This window comes from Mesocricetus auratus, unplaced genomic scaffold, assembly GCF_017639785.1.
Source record: "Mesocricetus auratus isolate SY011 unplaced genomic scaffold, BCM_Maur_2.0 Super-Scaffold_100024, whole genome shotgun sequence".
Classification (NCBI taxonomy): domain Eukaryota; kingdom Metazoa; phylum Chordata; class Mammalia; order Rodentia; family Cricetidae; genus Mesocricetus; species Mesocricetus auratus.
The window spans coordinates 23,599,856-23,619,919 of record NW_024429205.1 but is presented as its reverse complement, the minus strand read 5'-3'; the positions used below and the strand labels follow the sequence as shown (position 1 = coordinate 23,619,919).

Here is a 20,064-nt window from a genome sequence, read left to right as displayed (position 1 = left end):
AGCACACAGTGGATGGGAAGGAGAGCTGGCCTGGGGACCAGAGGGCTAAAGAGCCAGGAGCTGTGTTCCTGGAAACAGCCAGGGAGTGAGCAGGTGTGGGGGGGGGGGAGGCTCCATTTCCCTACAGCTGGCTTAGAAACAGTGTCTATTGAGATGTGTGGAGTTAGGTCAAGCTTGGAGAACATACACCTACAAACTTAGGCAGATCATTCATCCTCCCGTGTCTGTTTCCTCGTTTGAAAACCAGGGCTATAATTTCCTTTGGGATTAACTTGAGGCACTCTCCATGCAGTGCTTCCCTCTGAAGTTGTCACAAGAGGTGCTGTGAAAGACACAGGGTTGGAGGACTTGTTTGAACACAGTCGTGGATGTTTCTCCAAAGGTGGTTTGGAATGACAGTGGCATTGAAATTGGTGGACTGTGAGTAAAGCAGATTCTACTCCAAGATGTGGATGGGCTTCAACCAGACAGCTGAAGGCTTTAGGAGATGAAAACTAGCCTTTCCCTCTCCCAAAAAGAAGGGATTCGACTGCCAAAGGCTGCCATTGGCCTTAGGTTATAAGCTGTAAGTACATGAGCTATTTCCTTAACACGGGTTTGTTCCCTATCTCCTTCTCTCCTTCCTGAGAATGAGACAGAGACAGACAGATGGACAGTCAGACATATGGATGGAGACACAGAAGACAGACAGACAGACAGACAGACAGGTTCTGTTTTTCAGGGAAGCCTCATCTGACGCAAGAATGCATTCAAGAACCAGCAAATTGGAGGTGGCAAGATAGATAGCTCAGTGAGCAAGTGCACTGGCTGCTCTTGCAGAGGACCCAGTTTCGATTCCCAGCACCCACACAATGGCTCTCAACCATTGTAACTCCAGTTCCAAGGGATCTGATGACCTCTTCTGGCCTCAACTATCACACATGTCACACACACACACACACACACACACACACACAGAGAGAGAGAGAGAGAGAGAGAGAGAGAGAGAGAGAGAGAGAGAGAGAGAGAAGCAAAAGATTCACACACATAAAATAAACCTAAAAGAAATGTTTAAAAGGAAGCAGCAAAGATGGGAAACTGGGCATTGGTGCAATTACTTGGGCAAGCAGACATCTTCTAGTATCTAAGGCAAGCCTTGGGTCAAAGCTACACCGAAGAACATAAAATTGCCCAAGGATAAAGTGGCGACACCTAGGGGCTGGAGGATGGTGGAGTAGACCACACATGTCTATGTATGAATGCTGTAGAGTTCAGCTTGCTTGCAGAGATAAATCTGAGATGGGATTCTCATATAACACAAGTAGAACAAGACATACCTACTACACATGGACAGAGGAGACAAGGGAGGTTAGCTATGGCCTTGCACACAGTTGCCATCAGTTGCCACTAGTAAGACATGTGCAACACCAGGTACTAGTCATTCTGCTTCCATCAAGTGTGAGAAGCCAGAGACAGGGACCTTTTAGAAGCATTTTTAACTCTGCAGCAGTGCCTAGATGGGGTGAAAACCCTCTCCTACCATAACTTCCTGCTCTGGCTCTGCACTATACCTTTCTAAGGGGAGCTGTCTTCCTTGAGAATGGAGAGAGTGGAACAAGAAGGATGAAATAAAGTATAAGTGGAATGGAATTTAGTAGAATATCCGTCAGTGCACATTTAATGTGGAAGTAAGCCATCATGGAGGGCACGGTCCCAGTGCAGAAGGCTTTCCGCAGGCTCTGACTTTGCTGAACCCATTTTGGCCCTCGGTATGTGTTTTACCCCCTGTCGTCTCTGTCTGTGGAGGTGGCAGCTTTTGCAGTTGGATTAAGTTGGTGAACCCATCCCTTGCAAGCTGATGAGCTTGTGCAAGCCACCTACAGACTTCTCTAAGTAGACCCCTGCATGCACAGATGGGGATCGATTGCTTAAGGAATCTGTGACAATCCGTGTGCACATATATAACATAAGATGTTACTGTTATCATTTTGGAGACACCTTCAGCATTATATAATGCATTCAGATGTCCCTGTGGGAAAGATGAGTACAGGCTGTCCCCCTTGAGGGGTCTCAATGCAGCAAGCTGTGAATGAACTCTATACCTGTGACATCTAAGCATCCTGAGAGGAACAGTCCCCTTCAAGGCTCCCTCCTACTGACTATTCATATGACTTACTCTGCCAGCTGGCTGCTGCTCTCACATTCTGGGGCCAGAACTCTAGCTGAATCTTCAAGGCACCTTCTCCATGAAGACAGTCCCTGCCAGAGATACCAGGGATGCTAGCTGCCCTGTGGGTGGAGAGAGCCAGGCCAAGAAACCTCTGGCCTCCTGCCCTCATGGCTCCATGCCTCTGCTTGATGCAAATGGAGTATGGCCTGGAATGAGACCCAAGAGGTGGGTTGCACCCTTGACCCCAGCCTCCTGTTGCCATGGGTGCCTAGTCCTCCACCTGCTTGTCCAGGCGCAAGACCGCACGCAGTTCAGACATCAGGATTAGTCAAGGTCATTGCCCAACTGGTCATTTTGTGGAAATTTTCATCCTTTCATCCCTCATATATAGCCAGAATCATTTTCCCTATGGTCTATTTTCTAAGACTCAGCTGTTGTCCAGACTTTTCCTTTATGCATATCCTCTGGATAGTTCATTTTATACCAACAGAACTGGGCCACAGGGTGCTCAGGCATTTGGTCAAATATCATTTTTGGGGGCGTGACCAACAACAGATCTTGTCAACCTCATAAGTACACTGCCGGTCGATGACTCAGAACCTCTCCCCATTAGTTCCCGGGGAGAAAAAATACACACTGAGTCGGGAGTCTGTTGAAGCAGGATCTCAATTCATTTCAACAGGCAGGAGCTTATATAGGACTGAGGTAGGGATGGGAATCTTAGGGTAGGGTAAGGTGACGTGAGGAGTTAAGGGCCAATAGTATTCCACCAAGCAGGCAGGTAGCTAGGCAGGGGGCAGTCTTGCATCAGGTCTGGCTGAGTCACCCCCACCCCACGTGGAGGTCACAGGTTAGAGACAGGTCACCAAACGCTAGCCAGGCTCAGGAGGTTACACTGGGCCTCACATCCGAGCCTTTCTTACGTCCAACAGTACACAAGCAAATTCTTTATAATAATCTATGGACATTCCCCTTTTTTCAGTATTAAGGATTGAATAGAGGACGCCCTATGAGGTGCAGCCAGCCTCATAGGTCTCAGATGTCTGTGCCACCAAGCCTGGTTTTATAAATTCTTGTACGCACGTGGACACTATGGTTCTGTTTTTCTACTCTACACTCATTTATCTGGTTTTCTTTGCTACGCATTCCCTACCCATTCTTCAAGATCTTTTGACACTTATTCTAAGAGCTATTCTCTGTTTCCTTCATTCCTCTGAAAAAACACATTGTCATTGAGCTTATGTGGTTGAATTCACCTTGTGCTGTGGTACATATGTTCCTGAGTGTGTGTCTGTGTTTGTGTGTGTGTGTGTGTGTGTGTGTGTGTGTGTGTGTGTGTGTGTGGTAATACACAGGCAGGATCTCTCTAGGTCAGTGACTATTGTCTGTTCAGCTCAGAGCACTGTGAGGGTTACAGCTTCTTTAAGAGAATCATAATAAATTAAGTTGGCAGTGAGCCAATGGGAGACAGTTCTACGACCCTTCCCATGAGGATGGGATGTCAGGGTTACCCTGGGGTGATGTTCTCACCAGGGGTGACAGCTGTCAAGCTGTGACATTGCACAGCATGGGCTGTGGGTTTCCCACGCCCACCTAAATTCCCCCAGCATGTTCTGGAGCAGCAGTATCATAAGACAGTAATAAAATCAATTATTGGATAAAAATCGCCTGTTTCCAGCGCTTCATTTTATGCTATTAGAGGAAAATGCTGTTTCAAACAGAGATAACAAAGAGGAATAGAGAGATCAATTACCAGATAAAATCTCACAGTGCCTGAGATGAGCATACAGACTGGTATAGCCCCTCTTACCTGTCACGGGGCCTATGCAACTGTCACTAAGCCTGTCCTATACCTCCTGCTTGGGTGTCTGTGTCTGTGTGCAGAAAGAGCTAGAATTCTGTGACAGAGTAGCTGGTCTCGTCTCCCTTAAGATTTCTGCAGTGTGAGACCTTGCTCGTATGCATGGGCAATTTCTGCTTGATAACAGTGCCAACCCCAGAACATCAGCCATCCCATTTGAGGCCATCAAGAAATTCTCGGAGGTACAGCATTTGTGGTTTAGATGGAATTGACAGGTTTGGGTGTTTGGGAGTATAGACTACTCCTTCTCATGGTAACATCTCTTAAGAAGTGACTGTCAAGTGTGAGCATCCAGCTTGCCAAGGTCCAGGCCAGGATGCTCAGCCCTGCTAGCTGGATAGCAAGGCTGTGGATTTGGTGCTGGTGGGGTAGACCAAGCATCATGGGCTCTGATGGTAAAGCAGCCCTTCACCTCTCCTGCCAGAAGAATCCAGAAGACTAAGCTTTACCTCGAGACCTGCCACTTGCCAGACTTGTGGACTTTCTAGGGTCCTTCTTCTCTGCTCTGCCTGGAGAGCCTCGAGCATGAAAATGGAAGTCACATTCCATATTCTGAAGTCCCTTGCTTTCATACATACACAGTGAGGCCTATTATCCACTCTCCAACCAATGTTTCCTAAGAGTGGCCACAGGGCCCGGGGTTGGACTAGTAGGTCAACACGCCATTATTGATTGATGACCTATGTCCTGAAGCTGCCTCTGCTAAAGCACAGAGGAGAGAATAGTCAGTGTGGCCCATCTTGTCTGTACCACTGCACAGGATGGATGTTCTAACGTCATCCTGGGAAGATGGTCTCTTGGATCCAGGGTACCAGAATGCAGGCCCAGGTCCTGCTACTTCCTAAGTATGGATCTCGGGCAGAGAGCTTATGTGAGGCTGAATTCTCCCCGTTAAGTTGGAAATCTGAGCAAATGTGTGAGGTTTGCACGAGATCATGAGAGCTGCGGTCCTAGGACAGCACCTGGTATGTGGTGCTCCAGGAGTGGCAGGAGCAGTATTATTCTGTAGCTGACTGTCATTGCTGGTCTTTTGTTGGTATTCTGCCCCTGGTCTCCTGTCTCAGCTCAGCATTGCTAGAACAAGCCCAGTCTCTGGTTGGCTGCCGACAGATGGATGGGAGCTAGCGGTGAGCGAGGGGGCCTTCTCACAGACTTTCCATTCATGTCACACAGCCTACTGATGCGGATTGGGATGACCTGTGGGAGCAGTTTGATGAGCGGCGGTATCTGAATGCCAAAAAGTGGCGCGTTGGCGATGATCCCTACAAGCTGTACGCTTTCAACCAGCGGGAGAGCGAGCGGATCTCCAGCAATCGGGCTGTCCCAGACACACGCCATAAGAGGTACTCCCTCTTCTTCCCATATAGGTACCTTACCCTTCTCTGTGGCCAGGACAGATCAGCACAGGCTCGATTTGTGGGCCCATGGTACTTAGCACCCAGTGCCAGGAGCTGGGACAGGTGAATCAGTTTCTGCCAACGGACACTGAAGTGACATGATGGAGTGATATATCGGTGCTACTCACTGCTTATTGCCACAAGTCACACCACAGACCCTGCTTTCTACTTGGAGGCTGCGGAGAGTGAGAGGCCCGCATACAGGGTGCACCTGTCCCTTACTTGGTGAGCGTCCTTGGTGCTGTATTCTATAATGCTCGTGGAACATCAACAGGCTTTCCCTGGCCAAGTCCCATGGCCCAGCCTGGCTTTCTAGGTGGAAGGACACGATGGGACACCCTCAGGAACCCAGATCACTGTTTCTTCTGTCACTAGGAGAAGTCCTTTCTGTAGCAGCCCATGAGCATTTTGCCACATGAGAAGAAAATCTGAGGGGTTTGACATTGACATTTGTTTCCCATCTGCCTGCCTAGGGGCCATTCCCACAGTGATGCCACTGGCTTGGATAGGCCACAGCTCTGGAAGGCGACAGAGAGCAGGCCTAACCCAATGTAGGAAGCTTAGTTTCCACACAAAGGACTTGTGGAAATGGGTGCTGCGTGGACTCATCAGCACCTGCTCCTTCAGGCCTGGTGGTCCCCGTGCTTCCTACTGAGGTTGGAGAAAGTAATTTGGCCTAACTCCATTTTCGCCCCTCAGCCTCTATGCTTTGGCCCAGACACGCTGAAGAGTCACACGGAGATGACTCTTATTTGCTCATCGCACTGACTTAGCACTCACTCCAACAGCAGTCTGGCCACTGGGGTGGAAAAGGCTCAGAGGCAGGTTGACTGGAAGAGTATAGTATTGACTTAAGGTGTAGAGTATTGACTTTAGACTCCCAGCTTTGCCTCTCTGCTTCTCTGGGTTCCCATGTTGTGGAAGAAAGGATCTGTATTCAAGGGACTTTTATAATGATTGAGGCTTATTGTACTGGTGATTCTTGAGCATGTACTATGCGAAGACGTGGAGACATTCAACTACTCCTTGTGGAGCTGGAGTCTTGGTGTCCCCATGAATACGGCAAGCATACAATCTGGAAGATAGCCTGGTCTCTTCTTACTCTGACCATCTGTAGATTTAACCCTCCTTAAAAGGTGACGTGAAAGTCTAGCTAAGCAGTAGTGCCCTCGTCTCCTATAGGCAGAGGCTCCTCCCCGCTGCTGGCCTAAATGGTCTTAAAGTCAGGGTCCCATTGAAATTCTTTTTAATGTTGTGATTTAAATTCCCCAGCCCTTATCCTATTAACTCCTCTCTGAGCAACATTTAAATATCAAGTTAGTATATTTCCTCGAGCAGAAACTATGTGTGTGGGAGAGCAGGCAACAAGGAGAAGAGAGAAGACTGAGAGGCACTATTGGGTTTCAAGCAGGTGGTTGCCTCTGTGTCCTGATTCTAAATGCCATGACTCACCCCCAATCCCCCACCCCACCCCTACCCTCCTCATCCCTACCCCATCCCCCCCAGAAGAAAACAGGAGCTGACCTAAGCAGGAGAGGTACTGGTGCGGTGGTGAGAGCCCTTGGAGGGCACCACAACTGCTCTCAACCACCGGAGGATGTGCCGGGAGCTCACCAAGCAGCTGAACTTGTTGAGTTCTGCATTCTCGCTTTCCTCTGATCTGCAGAACAGAAATGAACGTTTGTACAAAGGCCAGACTTGTGGCAGCAGGCAATGACAAGCCAAGCCTGTTCCCCAAAGTGCCTGGCTGGCCAGCCGGCTCTGGCCTCTGTGCCTATCCAGGACTCTGTCTGTTATAGAGTGGTGATCTGTAGGGGGACAGCAAGAAGGGCAGAGAGGCTTGAGACAGAACCCAGACACTCTTTGAGAAGACAAAAGGGGAAAGAATATTAGCCATATGTCTGCCTCAGGGCAACAGCCTTACCCTGCAGGGGTTGGAAGTGTGCCACTCAGAGAATTCTGGATTCAGGGAACTTTATCCAAAAAAAAGCTTAAGAGTGGAGATCAGAGGGCTCAGAACTGGATGGGTGCCTTGGACCAGAAGTCATCTTGGGAGCCTTGAGCATTCACTGAGTGCAAAGTCCTAGACTGGCACTCTGGCAGGTGCCAGTTGGATCTGGATTGTCTAGCCCCAGGCTGTAGAGTGCTGCCCCCTGCTGGTGGTACTCCTGTGATCTTGAGACTCCCAGAGCATGCCAGCAAAGTCCTTCGAACTAAAACCTCGGGGTGATATCCTATGTACACGATCGCCCTCGTCCAGCCCCTGCTTATGGAAGCCAACATTCTATGACTGGAGTCACCAGCCAAGTTTCCTAATCCTGCCGTGAGTCCAGCCTCCCCGATGAGTCCTGATGCAGCCCCAGGAGCTTGTCCACCCAGACCAATAGAACCCTGGGGCTCGATTTGGGGCCTGCCTGCCTCAGCTATGAGTAAAACAGCTAATGGTGGTCAGGGGTTCTCAACAACAACAATATGGCTGACTTTTTTTTGGCTCTATGATTCCTCATTGAAGAAGTGTTCTGGATATTACAGGATTCTAGAAACTTCTCTGGTCCCTACTTACTAAATGCCAATAGGCCTCCCCTACCTCAACCTTCCCCCTGAAACACACACCAAGTTGTGATAATTAAAAATATCCTTCCCATATGTCTTTTCTGGAGGACAAAAATTTAATGAGGATCTCTGCTGTAAACCTGACCCTGCTTAATCTTCAGAGATGAAATGAAAATATTTATCAGCAGTCTATCACCAGCAGTAGGTCAGGCCAGACCTCCTGTTCGAAGCAGAGTGGAGTCAAAAGCAGTGTAAGAGGGTCACCAGAGGGTCAGAGCAGGGGCCTTTGGGATCAGGCAGGCGTTTCTCATCCTGGCTCTACTGCTGGCCAGGTGAATGGACTCACTAACTTTCTCCACACCTTGGCCTCCTCTTTTGAAGAGCAGGGATAACAATAACAGTAATGATCCCACCTACTTCGGTTGTTGCAAGGATCAAGTAAAACACGCGGACAGCAGTGACCTATTTTATAGTGAATATTAAAAAGGAAGCCCCACACAATGATGGCTAAGCCTCGTGGGGAAGGGGAACGCTCTGGTAGGAAGCCAGAGATGGCGGAGCAAACACAGGAAGCACCAGCCCCAGCGCCAGGACGAAGATGCCAGGCTGGCAGGTGTGACAGTGGGAGTAGGGGAGAGCCGGGTTCAAGGTCAGGCTCCGAGCCAGAGAATCGAGGCCAAGCGGCAACACCGTGTGGCATGCTGGCCTCTCAGCATCAGTGTAAGCAGCGCTCAGTCCAGGCTTCTCATGAGAGGGACTTGGGGAGCCTTTTAAATACGTTGGTACCCAGACTCCAGTCAACTCAAGTTCCTCAGCTCCCAAGTGACTCCAGTGAGCATCAAGACTTGAGGGCAGCCACTCTGGGTGAGGGCTTCTCAAGCTTAAACAGGCAAATAGACAAGTTGTCTGAGGACCCTCTCTGACTCAGTAGGTCAAGGGTGGGGCCTGACGGTCTGCATTTCTTTCCTTTTTAAAAGTTTTTTCCTTCTTTGTTAAGGGCAGCTTTTCCTTTTGTTAGCCGCTTTGGTTTATCCCCTGCCAGTCGCCTGGGCTCTGCCGTGCCAGCCTGGTTCTAGATCCGCATCAGTCCCAAATAAACACACAGGAGGCTATATTCATTATGAAGCTGTTGGCCTTGCTTGTCTCTTACTGGCTAGCTCTGCTTTAAGTAATTACCCCATAATTGTTAATCTAAGTATGTCTCTTACCGGAGAATAGTTCTGGGCTCCTACCCCCATGGCGGTTACATGTTGACTCTCTTGTCTTTCTCCTTCCCAGAGTTCTCCTGGACTCCTAGTCCCTCCTATCTAGGTTTCCTATAGGCTCAACAGTACTTTATTGACAAATGCACAGGACTTCCCCCAACACTTCTTATAATTTATTTATGTGTGTCTCATTTGTGTGTGAGAGAGTGAATGCCACCATGTTGGAGGAGGTCAAATAGGGATTTGGATCCCTGTGAGCCACCACGTAGGTCCTAAGAGTCAAGCCTGGGTTCTCTGTGAGCAGCAAGTGCTCTTAGCCACCGTGCCTTCCCTTCAACTCTGAGATTCCACATGCCTAACATGTTCCCTGGTGACAGTGATGACTATGGCCTGTGAGTCACACTTTGAATAGCAAGGAAGTCTGGTTCTCCACATCAAAGGGCCAACAGCATCAGCATCAGATGGGAACGTGATGGAAAGGCATGTTCTTAGACCTTACCCAGGAACCTTGGGATAAACCCCAGCTATCAGGCTTAGCAAGACCTCAGGTCATTCCGAGGCTGGTCCTCTTAGAAACTATGAAGCACAGGCTAGCTTCTGTGGTTTGGATGAAATCTGTGTATGAGCTAGTTCTGTCAACAGGGTTTAAAGACAGCGTAGAGGACCTTGGATAAGTGTGCCCAGCACCCATGTGTCATGTACCTCTCCCTCTGTCCAACTGTCAGGACGTCTGGCTCTGGCCTTGTGGAAGCCGGCCTCTCATGTCTTCTCTTTCCCTCGCCTTCACCCACCGTCTTCGTTCTACCATCCTCTGGCAACTGGCATCACTGCCCCTGAGAAGTGCCTATTGCAGTGTCACTCCTTACCCCATGGCCAAGTGACCTACAGTGGTGGCCTGGCTCACTCATAGAACTGGGCCACAATGGCTCAGGGAGAAGAGTCACAGAGTTAAAGGAAAAAGCCTCTTTTCCCCCTTGAAGAATTCTCATTATTGAAAAGAGAAGAGTGAAGAAACAGCACGTGGGAGGGGTCTGAGCTTATTAAATTTGCTTCCAATTTTCTTACCACAGTAATTGGATTCTGATTTATAGTATGCGTTTGGACAGCGCCTGGAACAGACAACTATTAGCTGAGCATTAGAGCAAGAGCTGCCAAGTGGGTTCTGTTGGGGTGAATTGCCTCTGAAGCTGGAGAAGCCAGGTGATAGGGAGGGGTGGGAGGAGGGGAAGGCAGATGAACTGACCAAATCCTTGGGCACTGTCCAGGCCTCAGTGATGATGCCATAGCCAGAATGGTAAAGCAAGTGATGGATCCCTTACATATTCACTCTGTGAGGTTAACATGCCTCCCCTACCCACCCTACCCCTCACAGCCATTTGGAATGATGGTGACAGTATTGAAGCTGGGACTTGCTACGTGCTTTAGACAGCACACCTCTCCAGAGAAAAGTAAGGAGGGGGGGTTACAGAGTGACTCCTGAAGCGTCTCGGCCCCTCCCCTTTCTCCATCTTCCTTGTAAAGTGTTGGGCTGGATAACTTCTACTTGTTCTACGAGTCGTCACATCTTTACACAGTCGTGGACGGCCGTGACCAGCTTCAGTCAGTCTTTATGGTCCAGCCATGTGGACTCATCCTGCCACCCCACGTCACTCCAACCGAACAGAGCACTGGGCACCCTGATCCCAACTCTTCCATGTCAGGCATGTCGCTCTGTCAACAACTCAGTCTCTAGGTCACTACTGGGTCCTGTAGTCACAAAGGTGACTAAGACATGGAATAGATACAGATACAGATATAGATACAGATACAGATAGATATAGATATAGATGCCACATGATTGGTAGGAGGTAGTGGTGTGGCGTGCAGAGAGAATTTAATGTAAGAAAGAGATAACTCTAGCAGAGCTAAGAGTCCGGGAATATTTCCCCAGAGTTCTTCTGTTCATAACACGGTGACTGGCCCAGCAAACAACCCCTGCTTTCCAATTATTCCACCTCACCCGGTTATAGCAGCTGGATTTGTCATCGTCCCAGTACATAAAATATCTGGCAAACAAGAAGCCATCAAAATGGAGACACAGCCCCTCTGGTTGGGGGATATGTTGATAAAGCCAATGTATGGTTTTGTGGTTGCCTAGCAATGTATATTATGGGATGGCTTGGGTTGCAGGGGAGCAGGTGTCAGGGAGGGCTACATAGAGTTAGAGCTAGGAAAACTTCATTAGGTCCCCCCGTGACGTGGCTGGGCTTGATTGAGCCCTTCTGGCATGTTCTCCCAGCCTTTCGTCCAGTGTGGAACTAAACGGTAAGAACCAGTGGGGCGCCCATCGCTTGCCTGGAGGGAAAATTCCGCACTTCGATACATCTCGCCAGGAAGACATTTTTCCTTTGCTCCTTTTCATCCTGGGAAATGAAGGGGCAGTGGCCCAGTCTCTGAACGCATTTCTCCCTCCTTGTATTTACTCGGTTGGAATGGCTGTCAAAGATCATCATCATTTCTCTCCTCGAGCTCGTCACTTAGCAGTAATAGGATAAGAATCTTTACGGCTGGAACGGCTAAGCGTAAAAAATGTTCATATTCCCTCAGAGTCAAGGCTATTCCACTAGCTCAGCACTGTGTTAGTGATTCTGCAGCAAGGCTGAGAGGAGGGGAGGGGGAACCCATCACAGACACTTAGCTTTTGCAAACAAGCTCTTCACATCTGCTACTTTCCAGTCCCCCCGTGAGAACCGTATTTCAGGACTAGATGTGAGCCCCTTGATGGTGTCTCTGTGTATGCTTTGCTTGGAGTCCAAGTTGCTCCATGGGAGGAAGGGAATCACGGGAGGAATTTCGGAGCATCTTGGAAGTGGCTGTGCAGGTAAACCGAGTCAGCAGGCCTGGGCACTTGGCACTGCCATCTACAGTGCTGTGATGGCTTGTCTTCATTGTCACCTCGACTAGATTTGGAGTTCCCTAGGAGAAACACCACCTGTGAGCATGACTGTGAGGATGTTCCTAGAGAGGTTTAACTGAAGATGGAATGCCAGTCCTGAATGCAGGCCGACACCCCATGGGCGAAGACCTTAGACTTAATAAAGAGGGAGCAAGGACTTGTCCTGTAATCCCAGCACTCAGGAGAGAGAGAGGCAGGGAGGGAAAGTCCAAGGCTGCCCTCGGTCATATAGAAAGCTTGGAGATGGTGTGGGCTACAGGGCACTTAGACTCAAAACAATTTGATTAATATTGAAGCAGAAGGAGTGTCAGCATTCACCGTTCCACGGTTTGGAGACGGTGGAAGTGAATGGGCACAGCCAAGAGCCTCCCACCACCATGCGAGGCCCCTCCCAGCACCATGGGCTGCATCTTCAAGCCGCGTTCCAGAATAAGACTTCCCTGACTTCCACTGCTTCTTCTCATACATTTGGTCACAGCCATGAGAAAATTAATTAGCACAAGAGTCTTGAGATAATTCTCCCCGCGTAAGCTGGAGGATGGGCCACCGGAATGGGGTCTTTCTTGCCTTTTATTCCTGTCCCCAGGTTCTTTGAGTGCTGAGCCTGCAGGTCTCCCGCCACTGCTTGCTCTGACTTCCAGATCTCCCAAAGGAACGGCTCATTAGTCTTCAAACCATGATCAAGCGGCAACACTGGCTAATGAGAATTCATCTAGATGAACGATCTCAGCAAATTTGTTTTCTTATACCTCATTTCCTAGAAAATCCCACCAACTTTGGCCCTGCATTGTGCATGTTATCCACTTGTTTATTCATGATTCATTCTTTCAGTTCATTCAGCCAACACTTGTTTTAGAATTTTCCACAGGTCAAGTTCTGGCTTAGGAATGGGCCTGTCCAGTCCCCCATCCCCCATCCCCCATCCCCCAGTCTCATATGTAGATTTCACTGAGACTTCTCTTCTCAATTCAGTCCAGCACCCCTGCCTTTCCATCCTTTCTAGGTTTTAGCCTGGCTGTTTCTGCCTTGGTCATGTAGTGGAGCGTAGGGGCTAGAAACATTTCTGTGAATAAAGGAGAGTGGGCTTGTGTAGAAGAGGGAATCCATGGCCTTCAGAAGTAGAAGACACCTTAGCTACAGCTGGCAGGAACCTCTGGGTCTTTATGATTTCACCAGGGGATGGGCATATTGGAATAAGGGCACAGGAAACTATCAGACAGGAGAGCCAGTGTTTTGTTGAATCTTCCCAGTTTTGAGAATGAGATGATGGAGGGAAGGAGTAGAAAAAAAACATTCTGGAAGAGAAGCTTGGGGTCATATTCAGCAAAGTCTTAACTTTAGGAGAAACACTTAAGAGTTAACTCAGTAAACAACTAGAAGGCTCAAGTCCTTATATTACCACTACCCTATTGCCATGGCAATGGTGGAGATGTCCTGTGCACATTTTATGCCTGGACTATATGACAGGAACTTCTAATAGAGGAAAGGAACCAAAGTGAACTGAGTAAAATGGGGTCAGGTAGCGATAATGCCCCCGATGGAGGAGGAGTACCAAGCTGAGCTTGGTCCTAACTGGGATCAACCTCAGAGAAGGAGTTTGCTGTGGGATCTTAGCAGCAGAACCCTTAGGGTGGTTCCATGGCTGTTACACTGGGCCGTTTGTTCTTAGGTGAGAGGGGAGGGATGAGGAGCAAACACTGGGAAAGGAACTGGAGTAGATGTGGGAATGGGGCCGACGATTCATTCCCAGAGCAACTTTTGTGCTTCAGCATGAGCACCAGAGTGGGTAACCGAGACCTGGGGCATACCCCCAAAAGTAGAGATGAACACCACACCTGGACGGGAAGATCCTGGCTCAGAGAGGTTATCAGGAGCCTCTCCAGGGTTAAACAGTTCATCAGTGTGTAGCTGAAACTCAAAATCAGGTTTTCAAACTCTAAGCCCATATATAGTTCTCATTCTATGGCTAGCATAAGCCCGTTAGTTCAAGGCTACTGTGTGTGTGTGTGTGTGTGTGTGTGTGTGTGAGAGAGAGAGAGAGAGAGAGAGAGAGACAGAGAGACAGAGACAAAGACAGAGACAGAGACAGACAGAGAGAAGACAGAGACAGAGAGAAGACAGGGACAGACTAGATGAACTTGGACTTTGGAGTAAGGAGAAGATCTAATCCACAAGGATTCTGGTTTTCTCAGTTAAAATAGTCTGGCAATTATATTGTAGCTTTGCCTGGAGGCACAAAAAGTAACATTTCAATCATCTAATGAAATAAGGAGTGCCATCTGCTGTTCTGTCACCTAGGCCAGCCTGTAATGGGCATTAGACTGACAAAGCATCCTTTGTGGCTTTGAAGTGACTGGTGAGTGGCCTTGATTGTGGGGCCAGATTTCCCTGCCTCCTCCCTGGATCTGTTTCCCATAGTTCATATAGTCTGAGAATTTGGGCAAAGAAAAGAATTCCAGATAGAGTTTCAAGCATATGCTTAATGCCAAAAACGGGAAAGTGATTTGGATTAAACATTTGCCACAAGGAATGTAGACTACAGATTGCTGTGTATAAGGCAACGAGGGATGTATGTGTGGAAAAGCTGATGTTTGCACTGCGGAATATCGACTCTCCAGAATAGCAGCTCTTTGGGGGTGTAGCTCAGTGGTGGAGCATTTGACTGCAGAATAGCAGCTCTTTCTCCTGGGTAACTGGGAACTCCCCCACTGCCCTTCTACAGCCATTGGTACACGTCCACCTTAGGGGCTCCCCCTGTCTTAGTTAGGGTCACTACTGCCGTGATGAAACACTATGACCAACACAGGTCGGGGAGGAAAGGGTTTGTCTGGCTTACGCTTCCACATCACTGCTCATCGTGGAAGGAAGTCAGGACAGGAACTCAAACAGGACAGGAACCTGGAGGCAAGAACTAGTGCAGAAGCCATAGAGGGGAGCAGCTTAGTGGATTGGTCCCCACAGCTTGCTCAGCCTGCTTTTTCATAGAACCCAGGACCACAAAACTAGGGATGGCTCCCATCACTAATTTAAAAAGCACCCTATGGAGGCATTTTCTTAATTGAGGTTCCCTTCTCTCAGGTGGCTCCAGCTTGTGTCAAGTTGACATTAAACTGTCCAGCACGGCAGGTTTTCACAAGCACTTTGGTTAGTTGGATGCCCAGATCAAGTGTCTCTACTTATCCCATCTGTCTGTGCCCTGTGCCAAAATACCCAGTGCTAGACCTGGGTCTTCACCCCCTTGAGATACCTGATTCTCTTGGGGTTATCCTTTGGAATTTTGCCAAATATATATATATATATATATATATATAGAGAGAGAGAGAGAGAGAGAGACAGACAGACAGACAGACAGACAGACAGACAGACAGACAGACAGAGACAGAGAGAGATTCATTCTATCATTTCTGTTCCACTAGAGAACCCTGACTGGTACAGCATCCATTTCTGCATATGAACCATGAGCTGAGAAACTAACTGGAGGGTGGTTATCACGGTCACTTCCAGCTCCATCTGCTGCATTATACACGCTTCTTCCAGTAAGCCTGCATACAGGAACTGACTTAGGAGTGGAATCAGGGTGTAAGCTATTTCCAGAAACATGACACCTTCCTGCTTTCAGTATCTTCCTCCCGGCCTCACCCTGAATTAATCTTTCCCTCTGCAAAGTCCCCTTCCAAGCCAGACGCAAGGGCCCTCCAGAGCCATCAGCACTGTCCTTTTATACTGTCACCTTGTCTGTTGGCTCCAGCCAGCCTTCCCCACTCATCACTTATTGTCAGCATGGAGATCACCAGGCCTCTCCTGGCCTTAGGCACAGGCATCCGGTGGTCACGCCTGGTTTTTTCCCCCCAATAGTTAGACCCATCAGTCTTTTTTTTCTGGAAGTACAGTCTCTATTACACAGCAGCATTAGGACCATTTGCTGCTGTGCACAGCACAGTTTATGGGTGGCAACTTAGCACATTGTGGGTACTTGCCTGAATGTGTCATCTGGAATAGGGAGCCGTAACCTTCACACTTACCTTTAACACCTAGAGACAGTCTCTTCTCCTGACTCCAGTACTTTAAGGAACCATTGGCTTGTGTCATATGAGGGAGGCATGTATCTCTAATGAAGGGAAGAAACAATGCTAATGGATTGCTAGGACTAGGGCCAGGGTACCTAGACTATTCCTAAATAAAAAGATGGATGATATTCCATCCTCCAAGTAAGACTACTTTGCCTTGTATTTATGTAGCATTTTATATCTCTCATAATTAACTTTTTGGTTTTGAGTGAAGGGATGGTGACCATTTCAAAGAGGGAAGCTGAGGCCCACACAAGGGACCTGGGGCACTAAGGCAAGGCTAGATTTTCCATCTCTGAGAGTTGGTGAAAAGCATCCCAACAACATCGTAGTAGCTGGCCTTTAGGTGCATTACTGGAGATTGTTATGACTCCGTTTCTTCACCCACAGAGTGGGAATAGCGATGTCCTTCTCCCTGTTCTGTAGTGTTGGAAGAAAGAAAGGTAGACTCAGGTGGAGGGGTAATGGCAGATGCAAATAAATATGGAGAGGCACCAGCTCAGAGCCTTCCCTCAGCCTCTTCAGTCGGGGTGCTATGGCTCTCTGTGCTGAACTGAACTCAAGATGATGTTGGTGTAGGTCATGCTGGCAGGAAGTCCTTGGAGAGCTCCTGGCCCAGCCCTAGTTCCTGGTGCTGAGTTAGCTCACTTGCCTGAATGTCAGACTTACTCAAAAACTGGAAAGCAACAAAGAAGCGACAAGGCATTTGCAACAGTGCATCTGGCGAAGTTTGTACTTAGAGATGCCGAGGAGAGAAGCCCGGGCCAGAAGAAGTGTTTTAGGGCCTGGGGCCAGCAAGTACAAAATGTGTTTGACAAGAGACGAAAAGAGCAGGAGAGGAGATGACAGCTGTGGGTAGGGAAGCGTGAAAGGAGGCCCAAGCCCAGCGTGGTGACAGACAGTGGGATGGCACACAGAGAGCCACACGTGAGGCCTCGGGTGGCTAGAAGGCCAGACGAGCTTGCATGTGGAAGGCGGAAACCAGGCCAGCCAGGTCCCTCTAGGCTGTCAACGAGTAACATCTGTGCACACCAGCGGTGGTTACCTTGGGCATCTCTGAGGCCACAAGAAGAATCTCTTATGTCCATGGAGGTTCTGTCACAAACAAGCTGCTCTTGCTTTCCGACCTGGTCTGACCCAGGAATAAACTTGCAGAAGGCCAGGGTAACCACATTGTCACCTCCTCTTGGACTCCCCTCCTCCTGCCTCCCGCCTCAATCTTCTTCATCCATCATTCACAGACTTGTCTGGGCCTGCCCAGATCACCTCTGCAGACAGAGAAGAACCCAACCCCTCTTTGCTCTGAGATCTGCCCCCTCCTGGACCAGGTCCCTCTGTTCACACTTGACTCAAGCCAAACACTCTAGAGTCATGTTCTTCTTTTGCCTAGGTTTGTTGTTGTTGTTCAGTCTGTCTTCTAGCCATCCCTAAGTCTCTGGGCTTCCTGTCCAGCTCTGCAGCTTCTCCCTCACACCTGGGTGATGGCAGCAACCCCAACTGTCCTCCAGGTTTAGAGCCGAGTGGCATATGTCCAAGATCACACCCTCTTCGCCTAGACCTATCCAAATTCGAACTCATCTGACACTCTCTTCTGACACAGTATGCATGTGTTTCCTCGAAGCCATGCAGAAGGCTGGCCAGGACTCGTTCCCTGGTTACAACATAAGGGTGGACTTCCCTATGTAACATGCATTCCTCCCGCCAGCCTGGTCCCAGAGCTGCGTTCTCTGCTGCTCTCTGCTCAGGACAACTCTTCATCTTTCAGTAATCCAGACCACCGGTCTCTTCTCTTGGCTGGTCTTAGCCGAAGTCCAGCATCTCCTGTACACTCGCATCCATCTCTGAAAAGTAGTCATCACCCTAAGTTGCAAGCATCCGTTCTTTCTCTGTCTCCTTCCCAAGTTTTGGGAGACATGGTCCAGAGGTGCTGGCCTCTTTTTATGTCCAGAGTTCAGTGCAGCCCTTTGCCCTTAGTCGTTGTCATCAGAATCAGCCCCATGAATAGGGACCCAAAGGTACCTTAAATCCATTCTCAAACTCTCTACTGAAAACAATGTCTGTGAGTACAGCAGTGGGAATGAATCCTCAGAACAGAGTGAGAAAATCAAATCATGGGAAATTTAAAGCCACCTTCACTCCACAAAGGAATCTCGTGTTGGCTCATAAATCCAAGACCGTAATCGGCGAGCACTTATCGATCATACTGCTCGCCTGACATGTGCTAGGCACCTTATATATGTGCTCTCGGTTAAGCCTCACAACTTTGCTAGGATCCTGGTTTTAGAGATGAGGAAATTGGCTCTGGCAGGTAGAGTAACTTGCCTGTGAGGAACACATAAATGGAGAAAAGTGCTACTGCCCATAGGAAGGGCAGAGTCTCCCTGTAAAGACGGACCACAGGGGGGGCAGTTGGTAAGATATGTGGTGGAGGAAGGGGTTTGAGTTGAGGGATGTGCAGTACCTTCAGCTAAGCACCTGTGGAAGGGGGGGGGGGGGGGGGAAGATGGGACAGGAGGTGAGCAGAAGCTGTCAGTGGGGCATGACCAAGGGAGGTAGATGAGCTGGGTTAGTGGGGACTGGAGGCTCCTGTGAGGGAACTGGGAAAAGAGGAAGGAATGGGTTGGAGGGCAGGTGACTGAAAGCAGAGAGAATCATGGGGAGCCATGTGCGGTACAGCCAGGACGCAGGTCCGACTTGGGAGGACAAAAGTGAGAACAAAGGGAGGAGATAGAGACGTTTGGGGGACGGTGTTGATTAAGAGGGTGTTGACTTAGGGCAGTGTAGGAGCCTTTGCTTTTTGTTACCTGACCATCTCCACCATCACCCAGAGCTTTTCTAAGGAACACACTACACTGTCAAGAGTCCCTGGATAAGAGGTATTGGGTATTTGGCCCTCATGAGAACCACACCTGAGCTCAAGACCCTGAGTCTGGCCTTTCCCGGGAGCCATAGGCATAGCTTTGATCTTAGCTGCACCCTGATAAGGAAGTTCCCCTCTTGAGCAAAACAAGGGCGCAGTTCACTGAGCCTATAGCTGGGAAATATGAAAGAGCCTCAAGAAACAGGACACATCATTCCTTAGCCCGTGGGTTTTCTGACTTTCTAGAACGTTCTAGCATGTGGTCTTCAAGACACAAAGTGGAGAGAAAGGCCCATATTAAACAAGACTTGTTATCAGGGAGTGCTCTAGCCCACAAGGGTATAGTAAGAAGGTGTGTGAGACACTGAGTTGGAAGACCAAGTGTCTGGTTTTAGAAGAGTGTCCGGTACTTATTGTCTCCTCTGTGACGAGAGAGAGGCGATGCAGCGCCCACCCTGAGAATCACTGTGCACGCTGGAGCTCGGGAAGAATACCTGCACCAGAGCGAACATTCGGTAAGCACATCTATTATTACTATTGTGCCACATGATTCTAGCAGGGCTAAAATAAGATGTGAAGGCGCCCTGCTCCCAGACACCAAGGATCTTTTTCAGGAAACACTCAAAAATAAGTCTTGGCCTATCCCCAGCACTAGCTAGTCCCAGGAAGGAGACTCTGAATCTTCAGAACTCCCCTGTGCATACTCTTCTGTGAACTCTGACCTCCACTTTCATATGCGTGTAAACACACACACACACACACACACACACACAGCTGCCATCTGGGTAGTAGTGGTACTAATTGACCTAGTTCCTAGTATCAAAGGGTAGCCCCCTTGCAGTGTGCACAGGACTGAGGAGAAGGAGCTGTCCCCTCTGTACAGCTTCCAGTCTCCCATTCACCTTCAAGTCTCTGGTCAACATAGAGACTTGGCTCACAGAGTGAACCTGGTCTTTTCAAAGAGAGGAATCTGCATCCTCTAGGCAAGAAGGTACTCCCAGCCCCCTGTCTGCACATACCACAGAGATGTCCCAAGG

General features: G+C 49.0%; 1 protein-coding gene across 1 annotated transcript in view; it reads left to right on the top strand.

The window, feature by feature from the left end:
* Window positions 1-20,064, top strand: part of Galnt14 (polypeptide N-acetylgalactosaminyltransferase 14) — a 227,044-nt gene that overhangs the window by 132,118 nt on the left and 74,862 nt on the right. The window contains exon 2 of the mRNA XM_005073577.4: window positions 5,184-5,353. The gene's annotated coding sequence lies outside the window, so the exon portion shown is untranslated. The remainder of the gene's footprint in view (window positions 1-5,183; window positions 5,354-20,064) is intronic.